A 24,697-nucleotide genomic window follows, 5' to 3' on the forward strand; every position below is an offset into this window, starting at 1 on the left:
ACAATGAACAATTCTTTATCTACATCGTTTCCTAAGGACTTTAAAAATAATTTATATTCCAGTCTGACTTTGAAAAAATGCTTTTTTAATTAGCTTCTAACTTTTTTTTTCAAAATAGGAGAGGGTCTTTTTGTTTTTCTCTCTCTCTTTTTTTTTTTTTTATTTTGAATTTGATTTGAAGTGAATGCAATCAGAAATAAGTGAAAGAACATTTTCTCCTAGGAATATCAATAAAGTGCAGGCCCAGGTCACAGCATTGTTCCTGAGTTTCAAAAAACTCTGCAGATATTTTAGACACATGAAATAATGCATTAAACTTTCTAATCATTTTCCAGAGTGTCTGACTCATGCCAAGTCTTTGGGTTCATCACAACACTAACACTCTGAAGTATCCTGCAAAAATAACTGCTGTTAATGCTACATACTTCAGCTACCAGGGTAAAACACATCTCTAAACCGTTGCTACAACTACAGAGAAATGATTAAGCAAATATATTTTGCCTGTTCAAAACTACACCTTAGTGTTCCCTGAGAAGCTGACATTATAAAGCAACCTTAAATGCAATCAGAAATATTTTGACTCATACTACTTTTCTTTCCCACTTCAGCGCATGCACTATAACTAAGGAGAAATATGCAAGTGGAGAAGAATACCACGTTTGCTAAAAAAACAACTGCTCATTTCTTTAGAATTCAAGTTGCCACCTACAAAGGTGATTCTTTGGACAGAAAGTACCATAGTTAAAGGTTATGAAATATGCACACAATCATTGTCAGAAATAACAGGAAGAACGTCTAAAATTTTCAAAACTGAAAGGTTCTGTAGAAGGTTCTTCTTTTCTAGCCTAGGTTGCTAGGCTATGTCCTCCTGTTTCCAGAGTGCCTGTAAGAACTTCCAGGACTCTAAAAAATGTTCTTTAAAGGATTTTGCTCTTCTCACCAGCTGCTTAGGATATAGGTAAAAAATTTGATAAAGAGAATGGAATAAGCTTACTCTTCTCTAGCCATGTCCAGATGACATAACAGTAGAAGGAAAAATACGGAAACATTAAAGTTGAATGTGATGAGAGGCTGGGCGCCTTTGAGGCTGGTCCAGGGAGCAGCGCAGTGGCCAGAAAACCGCTTCCCTTGGAACAGTCTTGGCTGAGCAGATCTGAAGACAGAGCTTTCTGTGTAGTTTTGTTCTCTCTACTTCTGCATTTTGAAGATTGCCTTTCAGAACACATTGTAAATCACTCATGACCAATCCTAAAGCCAAAACAGAGTGGCGGGGGGCGGGGGAATCAACCTTAGCCATCACACATTTGTAATTTATATTACAAATCCTGCACTGGAAGTGATCATTGTTTGGACTTTGTTACAGTGTTTTACACTGAGAATCCCATAATCTAACGGAGGAGTTTATGGGGTTTATTTTTACCCCAATTCACAGCTTCTGAGTTTTGTATTCCTTTTCTAACCTCAGTTTATTAAGGAAAAGAAGAATGATTTCAAGAGATTCCACTGGAAAATACAGAGCAGTTATCCAGTTTATTCCCTGGTCTTTTGTTCTGTGCTTAACATATCGGTTTGCAGGTATTAAGAGTATAGTAATACCAATGCAGTTTTCACTGCTCTGTCCATAAAGCCAGAGAAAAAGCTATCTTTGCTGAACATCTTTTATGTACCAAGCAGGTTTTTTGTTTGGTTTTTTTAGTACTAAAAAAATAAAAACTATGTTTCATTACAACACATTTTAGAGTGACTAATATATACCAGAATTCCATACCAGAAAGAAATTAGACACCATATGTAATTAAGTCAACAGAATTTTCCAAGAGCAACTTCAGTTTTCCCATTGTTAAGTGGCATTTTCACAAATTGAGTTAGGCACCAGCTTGTAAAAATATTTGGCAGAAAATGGATTTAGGAAAAAGTTGTAAATTAAATTGTTGCTCTTAGCCTTTTGAGCTTTGCTAGAAGTTGACAGAGATTTATTTAATTTTTGTATAAATGGGTATAGATAAATAAGATGTGAAATGATAGCATTTCCAACACATGGAAGATCCTCCTAGTTCTATACATCTGTGTTTGGTTTAAAATTCAAGCTATTCTGTCTGCAAGACCCAGCATCCCTCTGTCTCTTACCTTCTATCTGGTGTTAATAGGAACAGATTTCATGGTCTGAAATTTATATTTTTCTGTAGAAATACAAGCACGGGGAATTAAATGGGAAATAAAACTAGGGAGACTGTAGCAAGAAATATCTTTTTGCTATGGATGAGATCTGACCCTAAGGAAGCAAATGCCAAAATTACAGCTGGCTTCAGTGGTACCAGAATTTGAGCCTGGAAGTAGAATAATGAAAATTACAACTTTCTATGTCTCTCTGGAAAATCTCCTGAACTGTCTGTGTCATTTCCCTAAGATCCAGAGCTGACAATTCAGTCTGAAATTGTTAATAATTTTAATTTTAATTTTAATTTTAATTTTAATTTTAATTTTAATTTTAATTTTAATTTTAACTTTAGTTTATTTTTTAAGCAAACAAGTACAAGAAGGTGGGAGATTATTTATTTAATATGACAGGCTTAAGTGGCAAGTGTAGAGCTGCTTTTATGCAGCCTTGATGAGTTAATGCTATATTGTTCTTAAATCATCACTAACTCTTCCAGTGAACTCTACACAGCGCAACTTTTCTTTGTCTTCCTGCTCCGTTTCCCACTCTATACCAATGCTTACACTGATACCAAGACAAACAACTCAACTTAGCAAAGAGCATCTCTGTATGTGTGCTGACTGTTACCCATTTTAAGTTACGAATAATGTAGGCTTGGCTATATGTAATTGCTGTATCATACCTTGGAAAAATGACTCCATGGGCTCAGATCTTTTCCTAGTAGACATAGTTTATGTGCTAAAACCACCACCTTAAAAGCCAGTAATTGTTCCTCTATATGAAATTGGCAATTTCATATAGAAAAGCCAATTAGTAAATTGACTAAACAATTTTAATTCTCCTGTCATCTCTGCAGGTGGTCCTTCCAGGTCTTGCTTGAGGTGCACCGGAAAGGCAGCCAGAACTGTTATTCTACATATGCCTTTAGATAAATCAAGATTAAATGTCCTTGTTTGCCGGTCTTGCACTTTATCCACTAAACATAAAGCTAAATGCTGTACAGGCAAGACTTATGCAGGTGCTAGTAAATAAATTTTACATTTCAACATTTTAATTTGCTTTGGCATGGGTTTTTGTTTGAATGTCTTCTTTCCCAAGGGCAGCAGATTGAGATAACCTCACTCCGGAAAGAAAAAGTGAATTAGAAATAATTTAGAGAAAGTAGGACAAAGTAATAAAATAAGTGCAAAACTAAAATCTTAACCTGAAACTTTACCCAGATGTAGAGCTATGTGGGAATAGTAAAAAATATTAAAGGATTTAAACTCTCATTCTGTGACAGTATTTCAAACATTACTGAAATATTTGTAATGAAGACAGGTTTGTTTGTTTCTTTGCTTTTTAAGAAAGTATTTTCACTAAAGCTAGCCAGAGATCTTAGATTAATATTAAAAAGAGGTTTGGGATTTTTTTATGTTGCAGAGGAATGAAAGAAACCTTTTGAAAGTTTCCCCAAAGAATTGTGGCAGAATGTCCATTCTGAAAGGCTGGGCATTTTACTCAACTTTTTTCTTCCTTTCTTAATGTTAATTGTTTTCATCAAATTTGTACTTACATGTGAACTATTTCAGATTTTACAAAGAATACATTTTGACAGGCAAAAAAAAACCCCATGCAAATTGTTGAAAGAATTGTCACCAATTTTGCTTTGGAGTACACTGTAACAACTATGATTCAGTGTTTCACTGAAGAATGTATTCTAGTTAATATATTCCAAATGAACTATTTTTGTTCCATGAAAGAAGCATTTTCCAAAATGAAAATGTTCCCATGGAAAATTTTCAAACATTTCCCGCTTCAGAGGTTGAAAAAAGAAAGCATAGCCAAATGTCACATTCTTTTTCTCTCTTTTTTTTTTTTTTCTATCATAGGAAAATCACATCTAGAGAATGGCAAAAATGAAACCAAAATAAAATGTTTAACCAAATAAATGTTTAATAAAAATAGTGACAAAGTAATTATAAATGGTTATTTTCTGTATTACCTGCATGTATTTCTTGTAGGTGATGGAATATATGGAAGAGAAACTGCCTGTGTGAGAATGGAAGAAGCTCAGGCTATCATTTAATATCATCAGGGATGCTATGTAGGAGCATTCCTTCTCAGAATGAGATGTAGCCAAAAAAGCAGATGTGACCTGGATTGGCCACTTAAGTATAGCAAAAATGTTGGGTTTTGCTGTTTTGGTCTCTTGATTAAGCCAGTAAAACTGTAACAGTGCACTAATACTGACTTGCTAATATTCCCTTAAATAAGGGACTGACAATGAAGTACTTAATATTGTATTTTTGGTTATTTTCTATTAGTAAGAGTAACTAACTAAAAAGGAAAGAAACTTTGTGAGCTTCTACAAAACTAACAAATAAACCAGTTTTTTATTTGTTTGTTTTATGCCTCCGTTCATTTTATTCATACTGTTTTCTCATGTTCTGAGGAGTTGGAGGTCTTTTTGTTGGGCTTTTTTTTTCAATAGAGAGCTTTTGCACACCAGACTGCATTCTTTCCACCCTGCTGCAGCTCTAATTCATGTTCATTAAAAAAAAAAAAAAAAAAAAGACAGAGAGAGAAAAAGAGAAAGAGAGGTTAAAGAAATGGGGCTTTTACTTCTTTGGAGAATTTAATACTTTCTGCCATAATTACTTTGGTTAATAAAACATTTATTTAGAAAATGAAATCCAGCGCTTAATTTTCCTGGAAAAAGTTATAAATGAACGTGTAATGCAGCAATCACACCAATTATGCAAGGGCTGCAGAAACAATCACACATGAAGGAACAGCAATAACTAATAAATGCTTAGGAAATACAAAGGTGAGGTACATCACGAATACCATTTTTCTACTTCAGGCAAAAACAAACAATATCTAATTTCTCTTTTTACCGTATATAACTTCCAAAGATGTCAACTGGATTTATTTGCTTATACTGGACACGGCAAACAGACTACTGCTTGTGATTTATATGCCTGTTTTTTTGAATACATTTCATGTGTATGTCAGTCTAAAATTCTAGAGCTTATTTACTCTTTAATGCTCCTTGTTAGCCATAGAAATGTTTGCTCTTGTTTAAAAAAAAGTCAGAGAGACAATGCTCACATCTACATATTGATTAGGATTAGGCGAATGTTTAGAGTTCCAGTTTAATAAGTCATCTAATGGTACGGGCCTACGTACAGCAGTTCTCATAAAATTTTGATCCTAAGAGGGAAAAAATAATAGACAATCAGTTCATGTTGTGGGTGATGGAAAATTTACAAATTCAGCTCTGCTATTGAGACTCGTATTGCTGTGAACTGCATGGAAAATGATCTCTTTTGGTTTTGCATTTGACTCAGAATAAACTTAAGGTCTGGAACACAAGCTTCCTGATGAACCATTTCTGAAATTCAGAAGGGATGAGGTATGAGTTCCAGACAGCAACTATAGCTCATTTCTTTGAGTTGGTTTCCTCAACTAACGTCTAGACACATAAAAGGAGACAGCTATTGAAATGCTGAGCACTGCACTGATTAACTTTTAAATGACTTGCTGCCTAGTTTGAGATGGATAAACAGGCTACAATGAATGGAGAGAATAATGACCAAAACTGGAATCCATGGGAGCCAGATTGTTGAGGAGGGAGTTGCTTTAAAATACCTAGAAGCAAATGGTGAGGATCAGTGCCTGACTAAAGTCTCTTTCAGGGAGCGACATCAGGATCCGCAATTAAGAGTTATGCTTCAAGGATTTCAGCATCACTATGTGTAAGAAGGCAGCAGTTGCCTAATGGAGCAGGATTCTTAGAGCTACAGGGGCTTTGTCTGAACAATTGTAGAGAAGGTGTTTTTACAGGTCAGTCTTCTTGAAGTAAAATATTAGGGTGGCTAAGGACAACAGAGTGCCTATGAGGGTAGGCAGGTCCTTTGATAATTATCCAGTGACAACTTGGTATCTGCAGGTTACCCGAGTTCCTTTCTGTAGACTCCTGGCTATGGGAAAGGTGGAAATGTCTTTCTCCAGCACAGTATTCACAGCACCAGGTTTGATCCTGGGCTTAACATGGCTGCATCAGACTTTGAGAAAATATCCCTGTCCTGGTCTTTACTTCATAAAGGTTTAAGTACAGGAGACTTTTGTCCTGTTTGTCACTGTCTCTGAGATGGTTTTAAATTCACAGCTCTCACATGTCCACTGGTCTGCAGAGATTCCAGCACATAGATGTTATGGTATTTGCTGAGTCTGAGAGAGGTGAGTGTTAGTCCCTGTTTAACACCTAAGAATTTCATCTCATATAGAGCAAGGACTGAAAACTGGACCTTATTCCTCTCTGAAGAACTATTGCATCATCTCTACGCCATCACTGCCATAGTGAATATCTAAAACTGAACAAAATTAAGAAGAGGGACTGAGAAAGTATCTTGCATGTAAGTGTGAGTGTATGTATGTGTGTGAGTACAATCACAGACATGCACACACATTGCCATGAAAACTTTTATACATATTTGCACATACAGATGTCTGTGCCTGTAGAACTCCTATAAACAAATATTTTCTTCCATCTTAAACTTCATGGAATTACATAGCTTGGGGGAGGAAGGGGAACCAATGAAAAACCAACTAACAGTTTGTTTCTTTTATAAATCAGCCTGGAAACTAGTGAGAATGGGATTTCCAGAAGTGCTCCTTCTTGATCTTCTTCTACATTTGCAGCTGATGGGGCCAATATACCTACTGATCTCATTGGAACTCAAGTTTGCTTGACATAGCTTTTTGAAAAGTTTACTTTAACGTTTCAAAGATAATGCAATTCTTCCTAGCCAAGAAGGCAGGGACTCTGCTGAAAAAGTCCAATGAAGCACTAGAGATATTCTCCTAAATTTATTATCTCAAAAACTTTGGTCTTCTGTCACAGGAGAATGAATAAGGATCTTACTGAAAAGATTTACAGGCAAAATAATAACAATGTTTCATAATGCTTAACTAACAAAATCATTATCTTGTCCTCATTAGTAGATTAATTTTCAAATCATCCTTGTAGCCTGACAAAAATCATTATCTACAGTTTATTGATTGAGAATGGTTATAGCCTACATTTTCCAAAACAATCCCTTATTCGCATGCTTCATTTTTTGAGATATCAGATCCTGGTCTGTTTTAAAAGAGGTGATTTTCCACAACTGTTGAAGTCTTCAGAAACTTCAGACTCTCCTGCTGGGTATCCAAAAATTTTGAAAATGAAATTAATTTACATATTTGAGAAATTGATTTGACATCTTTCAAAATCATAGTTAAAGAATTAGCAGTAAAAAGATATTAGAATTCAATATGGTGTAAATTTCAGTCCCAGCTGCTATAAACTGACCTTTTCTTTTAGGTGTTTTGTAATGCAAAACATGGCAGAATGAAACAGATCAAATTATTGGAGGAAAAAAAAATCTTAGAATTTTCTCAGTTAAAAGGAGAAGAGCTGGTGATAAATCATAAGGCTGTGTAGGCTGATGTCATAGAGCACGGTCTGCAGTCTAAAAATTGTTGTTATGGCCAGGTTGTAGAAATGCATGTGTCACATCTTATATACACTAATTTTACCAATTAAGAGAAAAATGGTGACAACCATAGGTAAACAAAAAAAGAACAATAAAAAGTAATACTCCAGATACCTTTAGAATTCACATCCTAATAATTCCTGCATTTTCTGAAGTTTGATAACATCAAGATTTATATTTCTGAGAAGACATTGTATCAAAAGATGTGACATTCCTTTGTGGCAAACAAAGATAGTTGCTCTCTCTTGTTTATCCTGTGTCTTCTCAGCCTCCAAATTGCAAGTAATAAGAAAATAATTGTTATCATATGACTCACTGCTGAAGCCAAAACATGTACTTCCTAAATTTAGTTTGGCTGGAGGATCCAGCTGGGAATGGTGATAGACATACAGTTCTGTTCATGCTGCTCTCATGTCTTCTTTTATTACACTCCCTGAGTACAGTACATTAGCCTTTGCACAGAAGCATGTGCAACTTACTTGCAAGCCTCTGCCTTTTTGGTTGTCCTTCACAACATCTCATGAAATTATTTCTTTTTTTCTACTCAGCCTCAGATATGTCCCTTATGCTGGCAAGAATGGTGGCCATGAGATTGGGAGGGCGGGGTGTTGGACAATGAGAAATGGGAATCATAAGAAAAAAGAGAAGGGAAAACTTAATCACATTCCCATCTTTCTGCTCCTTCAAATGAATAAAATAAAACTATGAGAATGTGTATTAAAAGAAATATTAAATGTGTACTCATATACATATAGGTTACTGTGAAATCAGTAAGCTGTTACTCTTACTGTAATTGTAGGCTATTCTTTAAAAGTAATTAATAATGTGTTAAAAAATGTCATCCATGTGAGAGATGAGGCTTTCTCCTACTCCCAGAGTGAAAACCACCCTGCCCAGTTGCAGAGCATTTTCACAGGACATGTCAGTGTGATACTGTAATTAAATCAACACATGGCATGACTGGAAGGGCCATATAGAGAGATGAAGGTTTCAGCTGTACTCCCTAACTGAGGAAACGTAAGTGGGAGTGGCAGCCATAGCAGCAGTAGGTTTCACAAATCCCTTTAAGCAATTCAGGAGGGACATAAGGGTTCTTTTATAGACAACTTGTTTCTGGTGTTGGGTTTGGCGTTTGGGTTTTGGTTTTTTTTCCTTTTTTTCTTTCCTTTTTTTTTTTCAAAAAAGCTCTGTATAGTGTCTCACGAGCACCCCATGAAGAGACAGCTGCTGTCACTGTTATGATTACATTTTGTTGTTGTCATTGTTCTGTTCTTCATTTGGTTCTTATTGAACAGAACTGACAGTTTGATTTCACTTGCCTTTTAAATGAAAAGCTTGTCCAATGTATCCCATAGGAGATACAGTTTAATGAATCTGAAGATCTGGAATTCCCCAGTCTTTACTGTCATGAGTATTTCATGTCTAATTTGTAGAAGTAGGCTGTAAAGAAAGCAGAACAAACAAAGAAAATGGCATATGAATTTGGAGACCTTCTCACTGTATGGAACAGGCAATGATGTTAATGAAAACAAGCAAAAGGGAAATACCACGTTCTTATGGGAACCTTTCACAAAATTTTCACTGATTTGAGTGGGAGCATGATCTTCCTTTGTTAGCCAAGGATACTATTTGGGATATAGGCATAAACTGAAGTAAGAGAGTTTCAGACAGGGTGGAAAGGGAAATGATTTCCCCATGAGGACAGTGAGGCAGTGTAGCAGATCACCCTGAGAGGCTGCACTGTCTCTGTCCCTGGAGGGTTTCAAGGTCCACGTCCTGAGCAGCCTGGTCTGACCTCAGAGCTGGCCCTGCTTTGGGCAGGGTGTTGGACTAGAGACCTCTAGAGGTCCTTTCACAGTTTGAATGATTCTGGGATCATATTGCTCAATAAAAGTATCACCAGAGCTTTTTCAGCAGACATCATTAGTAATGAGTTTACAGATATTCATAAGGACACAGGAATCATCCCACTAGAACAGTTTCTCAGCATGAATTGGAAGTCTTAGTCTTTCTTCTCTTTCACCATTTTTAATAATTAACAGCTATATTGGTTCTATTAGCTTGGAATCTAGTGGATTTTTTATAAATCACAGTAGTCTACCATAGGTCTTTAGACTGGAAAAATTGTCAGCCAATAGAAATTGCGTGAAAGAGTTAGGAATTGTCAGAAAGAGAGTGGTATTGACATTACCTAGATTAGTTTGATAAGATAGAGTCAGTCTGAAAACAGACTTTGAGATACAGGTACAAAGTAGCTGAGAAGAAATGTATTATAATAAAGCATTCAAGGTGTTTTACTGGCTAATATTAATTTATTATTTATACTACAGAAACACCCACAAGCTACAATTGGTCCCTCATACCTACTCTCCTGTTCATACAGTAATTTTTTTATTTCCTTTTATTGTATTTAGGATGACATATGCAGTATGCTCTGGGGATTGTTTGCACAGATCAGCTATGCTCTTTACCAGTGATACTCCTAGTTGAGTGTGTAGTAGGGTCTGCCTGTCAGCAGTTATTCATTCCCTCTTAGGAATTACTAGGTCTACTTTCCATTATGGCTTTCTCATCTACCACCTGTTGAAGGAGATCTTTACCTTCCAATCTATAGCAGCCACTGCAATCTTGTCTGTGCTCCTCAGGCATGGAATTTTGCTGTTGCTTGTAAAATGCCTTAGGACTTGATCATCCTGGCTGAACCTCTCACTGACAATTCTACATGGCATTGTTTAGTTCTTACTGCAGCCTTATTACCACTGCCTGTGCACCATGATATTGGCTTACATTTATCATTAGGAGCATTAGGAGCATTGCTTTTTGTGAGCACTGACATGGAAAATAATTTTCATATTCATCTTAATCCTTCACTATCTTGGGATGCCTATATGGTGGTTTCAGGCAGAGAGGGAAGTAAGGGCAGAAAAAGAGGAAAGCCCAATTTACAACTGTATTGTTTGGTAAATCAGTATTTTATGAGATGAATTTTATTCAAAAAATTACTTCATTATTTCTAGATCAATGAGAAGACCTGTAATAAGATCAGACATGAGTTCAGCTCATGACAGAAACAGCATACTAGCTTTGGTCCAAGAGATAATTCAGTGACTGATGCACTGCTGAAGCCATAAGTAATAAATATGTGGTTTTATATCATGCAAGTTAGAAATAGACAACACATTCCAGATCTGCATCTTCTAGCCAATTTAATTAGAGTCAGCTGCTCTTGGTTTTTCCTTTGGTCTCAGTTGGAGTCAGATACCCCATATCTCATGATAAACTATAAAACATTAAAATCCTTATCTTTAATATAGGCTCCACTTTGGTGGTGCTTGGGTTTTGGGTTGGTTTTTGCAGGGGGCAGGGAGGGGGATTGGGTTTTTGGTTGGTTGGTTGGTTTTGGTTTTGGGTTTTTTTGCCCCTGAGGTTAACGTAATGTCACACAACAATACAACAGCTTTCATCCTTTGGAAAACAGTATACATATCCACCATCTGTCCTTGTCATACCAATCTAGTACATCCTGTGCTCCAACATTTTTCAGCAGTCAGTTTCTCTAGTAAGCATGCTTTGTATAGATTTATATACATGACTCTTGTCATTGATGAACTGGTCATCATTTCTCTTGCTGGAGGGATGGAGCGCTACGTGTCAAACCTGCTAGGTCATTTGGCTCCAAATAAAACTCAGCTATTGGGTTGTTAGTACCATGGGAAAAAAAAAAAAAAAAAAACAAACCCAAAACCAAAACCAAGTCAAAACAATAACAATGTTAACTCACCTAAACACAGAAATAGTTGCACTGAGAAAATCCAAAACAACACAAACAGGAAACAGGCCTTGAGTCAATATGGCCACTGGGTGTCATTGTTTACTCCACCATGTAACATTCATCTCTGTAAATGTGAAATGCAGCATGTTCGATCATTGTCTGAAATTGGTGATCTGTTCATTAATTAGCTAAGAGTAAAGATATTTTTGCTTTAAAAATAATAATTATGGATATACTAAAATGTGATTTATCTTATTTTGTCTAGTCCAATGTTTCTTAGACTTTGGAAGTTTGGTTTTATACATATGTCCACTACTTATTAAAAAACAAACAAACAAACAAACAAACAAAAAAACCCCAGCAAGCAGCTCTTTTTATAAAGTTTTTGTGGAACAGAATGACACTAGATCAATGATACTGCAATTTATAGTTCACAGATCAGACTCACTAAGATGTTGCTGATGGAAACTTTTATTCTCCTCGTGGTATTTATCCTTCATTTAGAGAAGCTGACCAACAAAGGTTTATCTCTATTTTACAGTATTACAGGTTGTTTTTAAATAAGTTAAGTTACTACTGAATAGTCTGACTAGATTTGGAGGTCAGCATGATGAAGTGAATTGTGTTTATTTTCCCATGAACCAATCATGAATAAAATACCACATGGTTAGCCTTTCAACCAGTACTTGCTTTATGTAATGTCAAACATGATTTTACTAAGTCTATGCTGAGCCAGAAGTCCTGGGGAGCATCATGTCAACTAAGTCAGCTCTTTTCCACTGTGTTCAACAGCTTTAATAGCAGATTGTTAGGTGGACCAGCTCGTAAATGGAAAGGATAATTCAGTCTCCAGAGCCATTCAGTCTCTGCTCAGACAGCCAACCTGAGTGCCAACAGTTTAGCAGATCAAGTGTGAGTAGTTTGGAGTACCTAGATTCTTCTGCCTGATGAATGATATATTTGTAGTATGAAACATGTGTTGTTCTGCATTAAATAGTCAACAGTTGCCAACATTCAGTGCTTCATGGCATCTGAAATGCACCTTATACTTGCACAAATAAATAACTTCAGCACTTCAGGTCATTTGCTCACTTTAAGTGGCAACTGTTGATTTTTCGAATGGCTGTGAGAATATTTCATAGTTGGTTTATGTTGTCAAAAGATAAATTCTCACAAAACAAGGGAAAGTCAAAGGCTTGAAATAGTTTTGGGTAAAGAGAGCAAGGAAAAACTGAAAACAATTAAAAGTATAAATTAAATTGAATGGGTAATGAGAATATTAATCCTATCTTTACTTGTTAAATTTATCAGCACCAAAGTATTTTCTAATAATAGATAACTGCCACTCCTTTACTATATCTAAAGAAAAAGGGATCTGATAGACTGAGTTGTCCTAAGAAATAAAGAAAAGACAAAATACAGCCCTCTTCTCCTGACCATTGATTTCATGCTCCATCTCCAGGACTCTGGTGTCTCTATTTGAAGGCCAATGGCAAGTTGGCTCAGATGATGCAAATACTGTGAAAGCCTCGGTAGTTAATCTCTCTCAGTGAGAGAGATTAATGAAACTGAGAGAACATGAAGGAAAATACCAAGCCAAGAAGAAATACAAGCCAAGAAATCCAGCCCAAGGTATTCATTTAGCCAAGGGTGTGTGTCTGAGACACTATTTTTGTCTACTCATTTTCCCAGGAAAGTATCGGTCAATCTGTATACACAGAAAAACACATTTTTAAACCATTTTGAATTATTTCCTTTGCAGAGGTTTCCTTTTCATTTGAAGACACTCCCACCATAAAACATTTCCATTTTTTTCTTTCTCATTACAGGTGAGAGGGTTTTTTTTAAACAAACACATGGTTTATCTGTCTTTTTCTTTTTAATTTCTAAATTTTTTTGCATGTCTACTAAAATATGAAGCTTAGGAAGATGTGGATATATTATTTCAGTTTTTTTTTAAAGATGTAATACATTGGATCATTTATGGTTTCTCTCACTTTAGCTGTTTCTTGATACTGTTCTTGAATCTTTGACCATGCTTCTGGAGGCTGTACTTTTCAAACTTAGGAGCATTTTGTGTTACTATCATTTTATTGTCACCAGACATTAGGAGCCCTTTCATGTTTCATGAACCTGGGAATAAGGCACAAGGTAAAACCAGAATAGATCTTAAATAAAGAATAAAGACTTTAACTCCTCCATTGCATTGAACCAGTCTCCAGATTAGAATTGGAAGGACTGAAAAATGTTTGTGAGACTATGAACCTTATGTAATTTTTAGAACAAAGTTCTAGATATTTCTGGGAAAAGCTTAAAAAAGCAACACTCACCTCCTCAGCTCCATGTGGATCTCCTTTCTGGTGCACAGGAGATAGTTCAGAGACAGTCTTAGCTCTCTCCTCCCTACCTTCTGTAGCCCCAGACTAATTATAGACACTCCCATCATTTACTCTTAAAGAACTATGAACTACAAGAAAGCAAATTGCTGTCAGGAGAAGAACAGTACTGATACAAGTTTAAGATGGTGAATGAACATGTACTTTGTATGTACTTTGTGTATGTACTTTGGTGAGCCAATCTAGAATTTAACATAGCACTCTCACGTTTAACAAAAATATCATATGAGCAGCTATAAGGAAGTCAGTGCTATGAATTATCTCATCTGAAAGGTGACTTGAATAATTGTATTTTTTTTAAACGAAGACATTTGAAAAGTCAAAATCAGACATTCACAAGCATACCTACCTCAGAAAAATAAAAAGAAAAATCAGACAAATAGCTGTTGCTAGAGTAATACTGAAGACTAAGTTCATGGAATAAGAATAAATAATGGTCACTATTTTCCAGGTCATACTAGCATAAAAGAAAAATATGTTTTAGTATAAATAATGTACTCTTCAGTCGGAAAGATTATCTCAGAGATAAGGAGAATGTTTGATCTGTCTTCATCAACTAGACATGTTCAGTCATCTCTGAATTATTGTTTTATCAAATGAAAAGTCACCAAGCGCTTTCAATAGCATCTGACCTGGAAACACTAGGCTGATGGTGCTGCACTTCACCTGCAGCTGGGCTTCCAAAGAGTTGTTTATTGTCAGTATGGACCAAGGATCCATACAAACATCTCTGTCAAATTCTCAGTGGAATTTTCATTTTGCTCCCAGACATTAAAACAACTGATGGTGGGCAAATAACTGCTATTAGTGTTCTGTGTCATCTATGCACTACCTAAAGAATAAAGGTACAATACTCTGCATCCTTTGAACACAAGCAAAAGCTTTTGTAGAATGTTGCACCATTTCATCCTCATACTCTGCTGCTACACCCTGAGCATGGCACGTGCAAATAGTTAAATGCTGTTTTCTTTTTTTTTCACTCATCAGTTCATTTAAAAGTACACAGGAAACTTGTAGTCTGGCAGCTCTGCAAATGAGGAATAATTTTTTTTTCCATGCCAGATCAAAGTGTTTGTAATGGATAATGTTTGAAATACCAGGCCCTCGGAAAGGCTTGTTTTTTATAAATGCACCCGTTTAAACTGAGCTTCAGCTCAGCATGTCTGAGAGTATGTGTGTATTTGAGCATGTGTGCACTTCTTAATTAAAAGATAATTTCAAATGTCTGGTTAACTATTCTTTTGGTTCATATATGTGTATGTATAAAGATGTATACACTACATATATACATACATGCTTATATTTGTTCCAATTAGAGCTCTTTATGAGTTTTATTATCCCACCAAAATGCTGTTAGCATATTTCCCTCACAAACATCTAAAATTAAATCCCTCAAAAGAACAAGCAATTTTCTCTTTCCCTGCCCCCCTCCTTTCCTTCCTCATTTGTAATACTCTTCTATTCTTTTTTTATACCGTCTGCACTATTATCTTCAATGGTAGCAAGATTAGGCATTATACATTTGCTAGCATGATAAGTTATGATTTCTAAACTAGTATGGCTGTTGTAACCATAACCCTTCTTTCCCTGCAAAAGGGCAGCTCTGAGAATCTCCAAATAAAGTTGATTAAATCCTGTCTTACCCTTTAAAACAGAAATCCAGGACTGTAAAAAATAAGGGGTTTGGGCAAGGTCATACTAGTCTACTTCTTTGCCTTTCTGTCCTGCAACAAGTTGAGGTTGCTATAATTGCATTACAGCTTGCTTCATAGAGTGCAAAAGACATGCAATGAATACGAGAACTGTGGAAATATAAGAATAACTTACAATGAAAATTTATGGTGAGGAAAGCTGGTTGCACTGCTTATAAAAAAGTGGTCCAGAGAAACCTAAATAGTGCAAATGGCTCTCCCAGTCTATTCTTGAAAAATATGTTTTGTGAATATTTTGATTCTTTGAGTTTCTTTAATATCAAATAGATACTCAAGCACTGAGCAAACAGGATTTGACAGACCTTCAAAGAAATACACAGTGAGCTATTAAATTAATTTCCCATTTAAAAATAAAATAAAACAAAGTAAAAATATCACAAAGTTACAGACTGGTTGTCTAACTTATCTGTAAACCCTTAAGCTTAATTGAAATGGTAGCTCTTAACTTGAAAAAAAATTTGCACTGATGACCACCAAAATCCTTGTATAAGCTCCTCTAAAACCCCAACATATTTGGGTGTTATGCACTTATCTGAGATCATTAAATGTTTACATTCTGGATTTCCTGATTATATGTTCATTTTCTTCTAAGTTCCATAATGTTCTTATAAAATAAATCAGTAAAAGCCAGCATTTATCTTTCGCATCATCTGCTCAAAACAGATGCAAATGAAAAGCAAATTCTATTAGACTACCTTAGCTGTTTTTTAAACAGTACAAGTGCTTAGAGGTAGAACAGCACCAGCATTTGGTGTTCATTAAAGGGTAACTAGATTGCAACACACTACTTGATCCCCACGTAGAGTAAAATGGTAACTTATGCCCTTAACTGTATTCCATTTAACTTAAATGCCTGTGTTTTATGAATGTCTGTATAGTAACAAACTAACAGCATGATGCTGCCTCAGCCAAAGACTTCAAAATGTAGAGCTTTATTTGATGGGGTAGTAGTTGAAGATTATAAAGGATAAAAGGATGATCTCTCATATCAAGCTTTTATAGCATCACATCACATGGATTTAATCTATGTGTATGTCCTGTTTCATGTGACAGGAAAAGGAATGCAACATTTTTGTTAGCAAGCACTTGACTCATTGGACAGCTAAATTTTAAAAAGGTCTATATAAATTTATGTCTATGAATAACATTTGCAGTAACAGAAGCCATGAGGATCTAGTCTCATGCTTTGTTATATATAATGGTCACTTCCCGGGGTCAGGGAAGAAATCTTTCCCTATGCAAAGTAACATACTTGCAATAGCTTGTCTAAAAGCTTGTCTTTTATATCACCAGGAAAATTTACATCTTTCTGAAACAGTAGGTGTGAGACATTGCCGTCAGTGACTCAGACATCATGTTATGACACAGATTGGACATGATGGAACAGTGAACTGCATATTACAATTTTTTATTTCTTTTGGGTTTGGTTTTTTTTTTTTCCTGTCTGCTTTAATTTAATGTTATTTTACAGCTTTTCAAATATGCTCATTTTTCTCCTTTGCTATAGAGCGTTAATTTTCCACTATTCTAACATCACTCCCACTGGCCACTTTAAATCCTTGGGTGAATGGGAATGAAAGGAGTCTATCAGTGGCAGGGTAAAGGGGTTGTAGGTGGTGGTAAGACGAAGGGCCTCCTGCCTTTGGCACATGACCACATGACTCATGTTCTCGTGGAGATCTATTCAGTGACAAGTGACCTGAGACAAAAAGTGAAAATGAGTCCTTTCAGTACCCTAACATTTCACATAGCAGAACTTGGAGAAATTGTGGAAGTGGAAACCTGAAGCAGAACTGTGCAGCTCAACTCTGAATCTTGACACCCTTGCTTCTTTCAGTGTCAGAAAATGACACTTGTATTAGAATATGATGCATTGTTTGAAAGCAATTCTACTGTCCGAGAGGCCTTTTTTATTGAGCCCTGAGGTGGAATAACAAGTCATATACAGTTTGGCCTACATACAGTCACTATAAGAAATCATTCATCATAAAAGGCTAAAATTAATTTCTCTCAAATTAAATATGTGAACAAAACTATTACTGTTAACAGATTTCTGATATTGTGTCAACACTCTATTTTTCTGATGCTAGACTGACTCTGCTCAAAAGAAAATAAGTTAGTTGTGGACAGCTGTCGTGTCCTATGGGTGTGATTTTTAGGTGTCCTTAGTTTACACCCCAGCCCTGAAAATACAGAGCAGGTAGCTGCTCCTGGGAAACACTGCTTATACCTTTTCTGTCCTCTTGCTAGGAAAAGCAGTGACAGCCAGGTTCTCCCAAGCATTGTCTCAGTCCTCGCCCTTCATCCTCAGTTCAGACAAATTCAGAGTTGCAAGTGTTAACAAGCTTTGAGTTAGTTTTTCTTCCATGTTGCCTATGTGTGTGCTAAAGAAAAATAATTTGCACAGATGTCATGAATACATAGTGTGCAGACTGCAGTGTCAGGGAGATTTCTGTCTGTCCATGAAGAGAGCTTCAGAAAAAATCTGTCCTGTTGATGAAAGGAGCCTGGACAATGGACTGTCTATACCCCACTGTTACACCTAGGACTCAGGAGGGGAGGAGCCAGTCATCTAACCATCATCACTAATAAATATTTCTCATCACCTAGAGTCTCCAAGACACTGCCAAGGGGCTGATAGAAAGGACACGAGGTGAAGAGGTGACCTATGCCTTTCTGAAGTAGCAACTGGAGACTAGGGGAGATATGCTAGATCTCACCAAATAGCTCGCGTTGCCTATGTTAAAGCAACTGACTCTCAACCACAAATAAGGTACCTATTGCTTTCTCTTGTAGTTTGTCACTGTTGCTTGCAGCATGTCTAAATAGAACTTAAGCTGAGACAAATACTTTAACATACAGATGTTTTCAGGAAGCTTCAGCCCAATAAGATAACCATGTTTTAGTACTTCATCTCACAGGAGACAATTTGCCTCACATTAAGGCAATCATCCAGACAGTCTAAAAGAAGGTGTTCCTTCTCATGTTTTCCTTGTTGCCAGGATAACAGGCAAAAAGGAGACTGCTCTTCTTGGTTCATGTCAATCTTTGGCTGTGCCTTCATCTTTTCATAGACGGAGTGTAATTCAAAGCAATTCCTACTGTGTTCTAACAGTGTCAAGGCCATCATAAACAGAGCAGCAGTATGCAACAGAATTAGTGGAGTAAAGTAAGAGCTTTAAACAATTTTATGAAGTATGAATTGAACCCAACTTATGTGTACTTTTCACAGCATAGTGTGATTGCTAGCTGCTATTAATATAAAAAAAAATTGTGCCAGTCATTTACAATTGTAAAAATATTGTGTCCTTTACTGTTTAATTCTAAAAGGAAACTCAATTAACAAAGATGTTGCACTAAAGCAGAGGGAAGGAGGAAAAACAACAAGCCCAGAGTTGAACTGGAAACATCTTTTCTGATGCATCTCTTCATCATCACTGGTTTCTACAGCTCTCTCACTTCGAGCTCTTGTACTTTGAATGCATAGCTGCTTATCTTTCAACTTATCTTTAGTTTCGAAGGTGCTTAAGCACTATAGAGAATTGTAAAATTGCATGCTGTTCTTCTATCTGTTTTCTCCGATGCCAAGGATGAAAGCAGTCTTCTTCCTAAAGTCAGTTGAAGAGAGTCATATTTGCTTCAGTTCCATACCTAACAGTTGACAAAATGTCATATTAGTAAATCCAAATAATAAATCCTTTAGACAGAGTCAACTCTAAGACCATGGTCTGGTCTTATATACTTAACTGCAAAACAATTCCTGTGATATCAGTGAGACTGCTGATATGAATAAAGAATACTAAAATGGAATGAGTATCAGAATTGTTTCCAAAGAATTAAGAAATTGCTCTTAACTGTTACTGTTATATGACCTAGTTTGTTTAATCAAAATCATATTTAATTGTAAAATTAATTTAAAATAAACCAATATTGTCCACCTTTTTTTACATGCAACTATTTTTTTCTAAAAAACTCGAGGAAGTTGTTTTCTGCTGGTACTAACTGAATCATCTCAGCCCCTTATGAATAAAAAAAGAAGAAGAAAATGAAATATTTCTGCTTCCTGCAACCTCTTTCCCCCTTTTAATTACTAACAGTCTCTATTTGATATAAAGTCAGATGTTCAGGTAAACACAAAATAATTTGAGTCTCATGATATAACCCAATAGCCAAAGTACAGTTCTGTCCCCAGGAGATGGATAACTAGGAAAAGGAGGAAGGAAATCTGGTTCCTTAATGAACTAGGTCACCCTTCAGCACTTTAAACCATCCTACATATGCTCCAACACTGCTTTTGAGCTGCCCAACACATTTTTAAAAAATGCACCGAAGTTATGGGTAGCAACATTTGGCAGGGTGTTCGAACACTGGAACAGGCTGCCTAGGGAGGTTGTGGAGTCTCCATTTGTGGAGATATTCAAAACCCGACCAGACACAACCCTGAGGCTGGACCTGCTTTGAGCAGAGGGCTTGGCCTGCATGACATGCAGAGATGCCTTCCAGCCTCAACTGTTCTGTGATTCTATGATTTGCTAGTTGTGCCAAGCTTACCAGAGGTACTAATCTTGTATAATTTTACAGAGTTTCTTTCCTGATGAATTCAGAGGTTTTTTTCCCTTCTGGATTCATGCCCTGTCACCCAGTTGGAATAGGTGGAAAAAAAGCTGAAGACTGCAACCAGAAATCAGTATTGAAACAATGGCCATGTCTGATGGATGTAACTGTATGTTACCCTTTTCCTCAGATGTCTGGGCTTGGAAAGCAAAAACCAAACAACCAATCAAGCAAATTTACAGCCTGAAAAACATGATTCCCTAGAAATAGATCCCAAAACATTGCCAACCAATAAAAGGATGTCTCTTTCTACAAATATTTTCTTTCTGGTAAAACACAGAAGAAGTGAGACTAAGTTTCTCAAGATGGACACTGAGGCACTGGAAAGGATCCAGTGGTGGCTTACCATGATGGTGAGGAGCATGGAAGACACAACCTAATAGGAGTATTTCAGGGAGCTGGACTTGTTTACACTTGTAGAGTGTGGGGGAGGGGGTGTGTGCTTGAGGTGGGGTGGGTTATGAAGACAATAAAGACAACTAATTTCATTTATGGTAGACAGTAAAAGGAAGTGTAATGGCCTCATATGTAGCTCAGGAAGTTCAGGTAAAGAAAAAAATTGTTCACTAAGAGAGTAGTGCAACACTGGATCAGATTTCCTAGAGCAGATGTGGACTCTCCATATTGGAGATTTTCAAGACTCAGCTTGACATACCCATGGATGGCTTGATCTAGTGTTGGTGATAGCCCTACACTTGTTCAGATGTGGTTTTGTATGTGTAACTTGCCTGCACAATTGTAAATTCTGTTGAATCAAAAGTATAGATTGTGAGAGAAAACCATATGCAATCATATATTGCAGTACTGGGTCATTGTTGTAAGTATATGACAGCATACTGATTCATGTGACTATTAAAAAGCTGCAGTCAATAAGAGATCATGCTATAAAGCAATCTCACAATCAAAGTGCCAACAGATAATTAAAGCAGTTCTGATACCTAGAATACAAACAATACATACAGAGTCCATAATTAAGAAATATTTCATGTTTTAATGCATGCGTCATATATAGAACTAGACTGCTGATATTTACATGTTCCTAATAAAAGTTTTTGGGTTTGTTTTTGGGTTTTGTTATTCATAAGTGGTATAAGTAGAAACTATTCCTGGCAATTGAAATACACTAAATAATGAAAAACTGTCATAGAAACAAAATATTACTTCCAAAGGGTCATCAGAGCAGATTAGGTGATTTAGGATTATCAGAATAAGTAAAAATTATTCTAAATGTTTTCTCCATCATCATTTGTAATGTATTTGATAATTTATCTAGCATAGGAAAAGAAATACATATCAATATTCTTTTAAAGTCAGTAGTAGCTACATTGATTTATTTCATTCGATCTATCAGACTTCTGATGTTACAAGCAGTATCAATCATACTGCAAACATAGTATGACAATTAAGCAGTATATATCTATAAAAAGAAAGAACATAGTTTTTGGAAAGTCACTCAATCACTTGTCATTCAACCAGCCAGGCTGATTCCATTTTGACTATTGGACTACTGAAACTGGGATCTTTTTAGTTTAGTTTTGCAGGGATTCAACCTCAAAGGAAGTATCACTCTCCAATCTAATAAACCCGTAGAACTTGCTAAAGTAGGAGACTCCCTTATATCCTTCATAGCTTTCCTTGAATGCACTAACCAATTCGTTGGCATTTCCCTTTGTTTATATCCTGTAGTCTATTAACAAGGAATCAAACTAACGAGTGAAATCCTCAGTGCATTGAAAGGCAATTGCAAGGCTCTCATGGAGTTCAGTGGTGACCAAGCTTTCACCCAGTTTCAAGACAGGCATTTAACCCTCTCTGCTTAGAAATCCCTATTAACAATATGCTGTTCACTTATTTTGAATTAGCTTAGTTTTTGCTGCTCCTTCACCTTGCGTTGAAGTGTTGTATTTCTTTGGAGAGGTCCTTTGAACTACTTTTCAAGATTGAAAAGTTTGCCCAGATGGTATCTTAAGAGCAGAGGAAATCACTTTATAATTATACTTCTCTGAAAATAGCATTCTGGCAGGATTCTTGCTCATCCACCCACTTCCGATAACAGTCTGGAGGGTAGCTTTTTGAGGTGGTATTTATCTTTACACTTTGATGGTTTTTTTCTTCTGTTATTTGAGGCATTATCAGAGTTTCATTTTCTTCTCTGATTAGCAATTTCTTCCTCTGGAGGATGTCTTCTTCTCAATCAGTCAGACATTGCCTGGTAGATTCCAAGGAAAGCAATTAAAATCCTGCCTGGTATATGAGCCAGTGTGCAGTTGCTTTTTCCTGAGGACTAAAACCACAGGGGAGTTCCATGATCACATATTACATGAGGAAGCACAAAACCAGGGAATGTAACAGCCTGCCAAATGATATCTACAGCAAATACACTTACAAATTTAAATATCTTCTTGTGCTGATTGCCTTGGGTCATTTCTGACATTTAAAGTATTGATGTACATTCTGCTCTGCTTCTTTTCTATGATACAGCTATTCAGATCTGCATTCTCTCACTTTGCAGGAAGCTGGGATCAAAAGCTCTTTTTGACCACAAGTACCAATGTCTAACTGTTAAACGGGGGTGGCAAATCATTCAGAGCTGTAGTGCACATAGTTTTTTATCTTAGTAATTTTCTTTACATCTCAGCATTTTTATTTATGGAACAAACAATCTTTTTTTTTTTTTTTTTTTTTTTAAGGTCAGAGACTAGATCCTTTAATTTTAATATGTTCCTAAGGGCTTTTGTATTTTTCTTGAAATAGATATTCTTTATGAGATCTTACAGGATGTGGTAAGGAATGTAAAATAGATGCTCCTTAGCCTAGAAAAATAAAATAAATCACTTTGAGCCAGCTTAAAAGATGATTCCTCTGTAGCTAAATGAACGGGTACAGGTGCCTTTGGAAGAGACTATTTAACATGAAACTGAGCAAACTGGTCGATTTTTGCAAACATTTGCAAACATTTTCATTGTCAAAAGGTCATTATTTTAAACAGACAACCTCCATTAAATATGAGATTCTGTGTGACTGAGAGTAATTCATGTACCAAACTGAGAATAATGCCTACAAACCTGGGTTTTTTTTGTTGCTTTTCTGATCAGTCTATGTATAATTTTCCAATAAAGGCCCAATTTCAGGACATTTAATACATTCACAAATGTTTGTTTTTTGTTTTTTTTTTCCTAAAATTGATTATTTAGTACACACGTTATTTTATTAAATAAGTAAATATAGCTGGTACCTTTGGGGAATAACAAGATTCATGGAACAGAAATGAAGAAACAGTTGTGTGATTTTGCCATATAGGAGTAAGTATTATAGGGAAATGACCATGAATGTACATTTTCAAGCAACTTCAAAATATTTCTCTTGGTATTGTCAGGCTTTAAGTGCCTAAACCTTGGAGAAAACATGGCATTTTTTAGGAATATCTTAATTTTAGTTACTAAAAAATCAAGCACAATATTAATGGTCATTATGAAACTCCACCTCAGTGCTGTAAGTACAACAGCCAAATATCTCAACTCTTGGGAGCAGACTTAGTCTCTAGATCCAGACACTTTAAGACACTTAGATTTCAAATAACCCTTGAAACCAGCTGATTTTACATGCCTAAATAACTGTCAGTTCTTCATATGACTTTGGAAATCTTATCGCTTCTGCTTATGTTTGGGATTTGTAAAACAAACACTGCAGCAACTAAGTCTTGCATAATGCGGGTCTTGGTTCATCTTTAGACCCAAAGGCCTCTATCAGGTGCTGTAGGATGGATCACGTGTCTTAGGGTTTATCATGTAATCCAGTAAGGTGTAATAGTTCAGGAACAGGTACATTCAGCTGTGTGTATAAGGTCAGTAACACCTGCCAGAGGTAAAAGCTAGCAGCTGCCTAATTGTTACCTGTGGCTGCTCAAGCCAAATCCCACCTAGCTCTACAGTCCCCATTCTGGGTACCTTTAGGCATAGAAAGCTGTTGGACTACATTTTGCTGATCTGCTTTCATAGCTTCTCAAGATCCTACCTCCTTCTTGCTTTTATGCTACAGCCCATCTTTTCCCTATTATGTTCCTGCTGCAGACCTCCATGGCAGTGCTCAAACTCTGCTTCCTCTCTCATGCTGGTGTGCCTGCACTACTGTGAACACCCTTGGAATAACCTCCGTTGCCTTCCCTCCAACTCTTCCATGCCTAACACTGCCAGAGAGTATTAGGATAAGTGCATCACCAATAGAAGAGCCTCTGAAGGAAAAAATTACATGATGTAGCCCACACTGGCTTTCAGTTGCTAAAAGTAACAGCTATATCTAAAAGACATATTTCTTTTCTTTAAATATTTCTTCTATAAAAGGGCCATTCTCAGCACAAAAAAGGCTATATGACAAGAAACAGATTTTCTTAGCACTGAAAATGAAAAATTGCAGTTCTTGAGAGCTGTGAGGAAACAAGATTAGAAGATTCCAACTTCTCTAATATTGCCAGGAAAAAAAGTAAGTTATACTGGGAAAAGAAAACAAATGCAACTCTTTTAAAT

This window comes from Platalea leucorodia, assembly GCF_965183815.1.
Source record: "Platalea leucorodia genome assembly, chromosome: 2".
Taxonomy (NCBI): Eukaryota; Metazoa; Chordata; class Aves; order Pelecaniformes; family Threskiornithidae; genus Platalea; species Platalea leucorodia.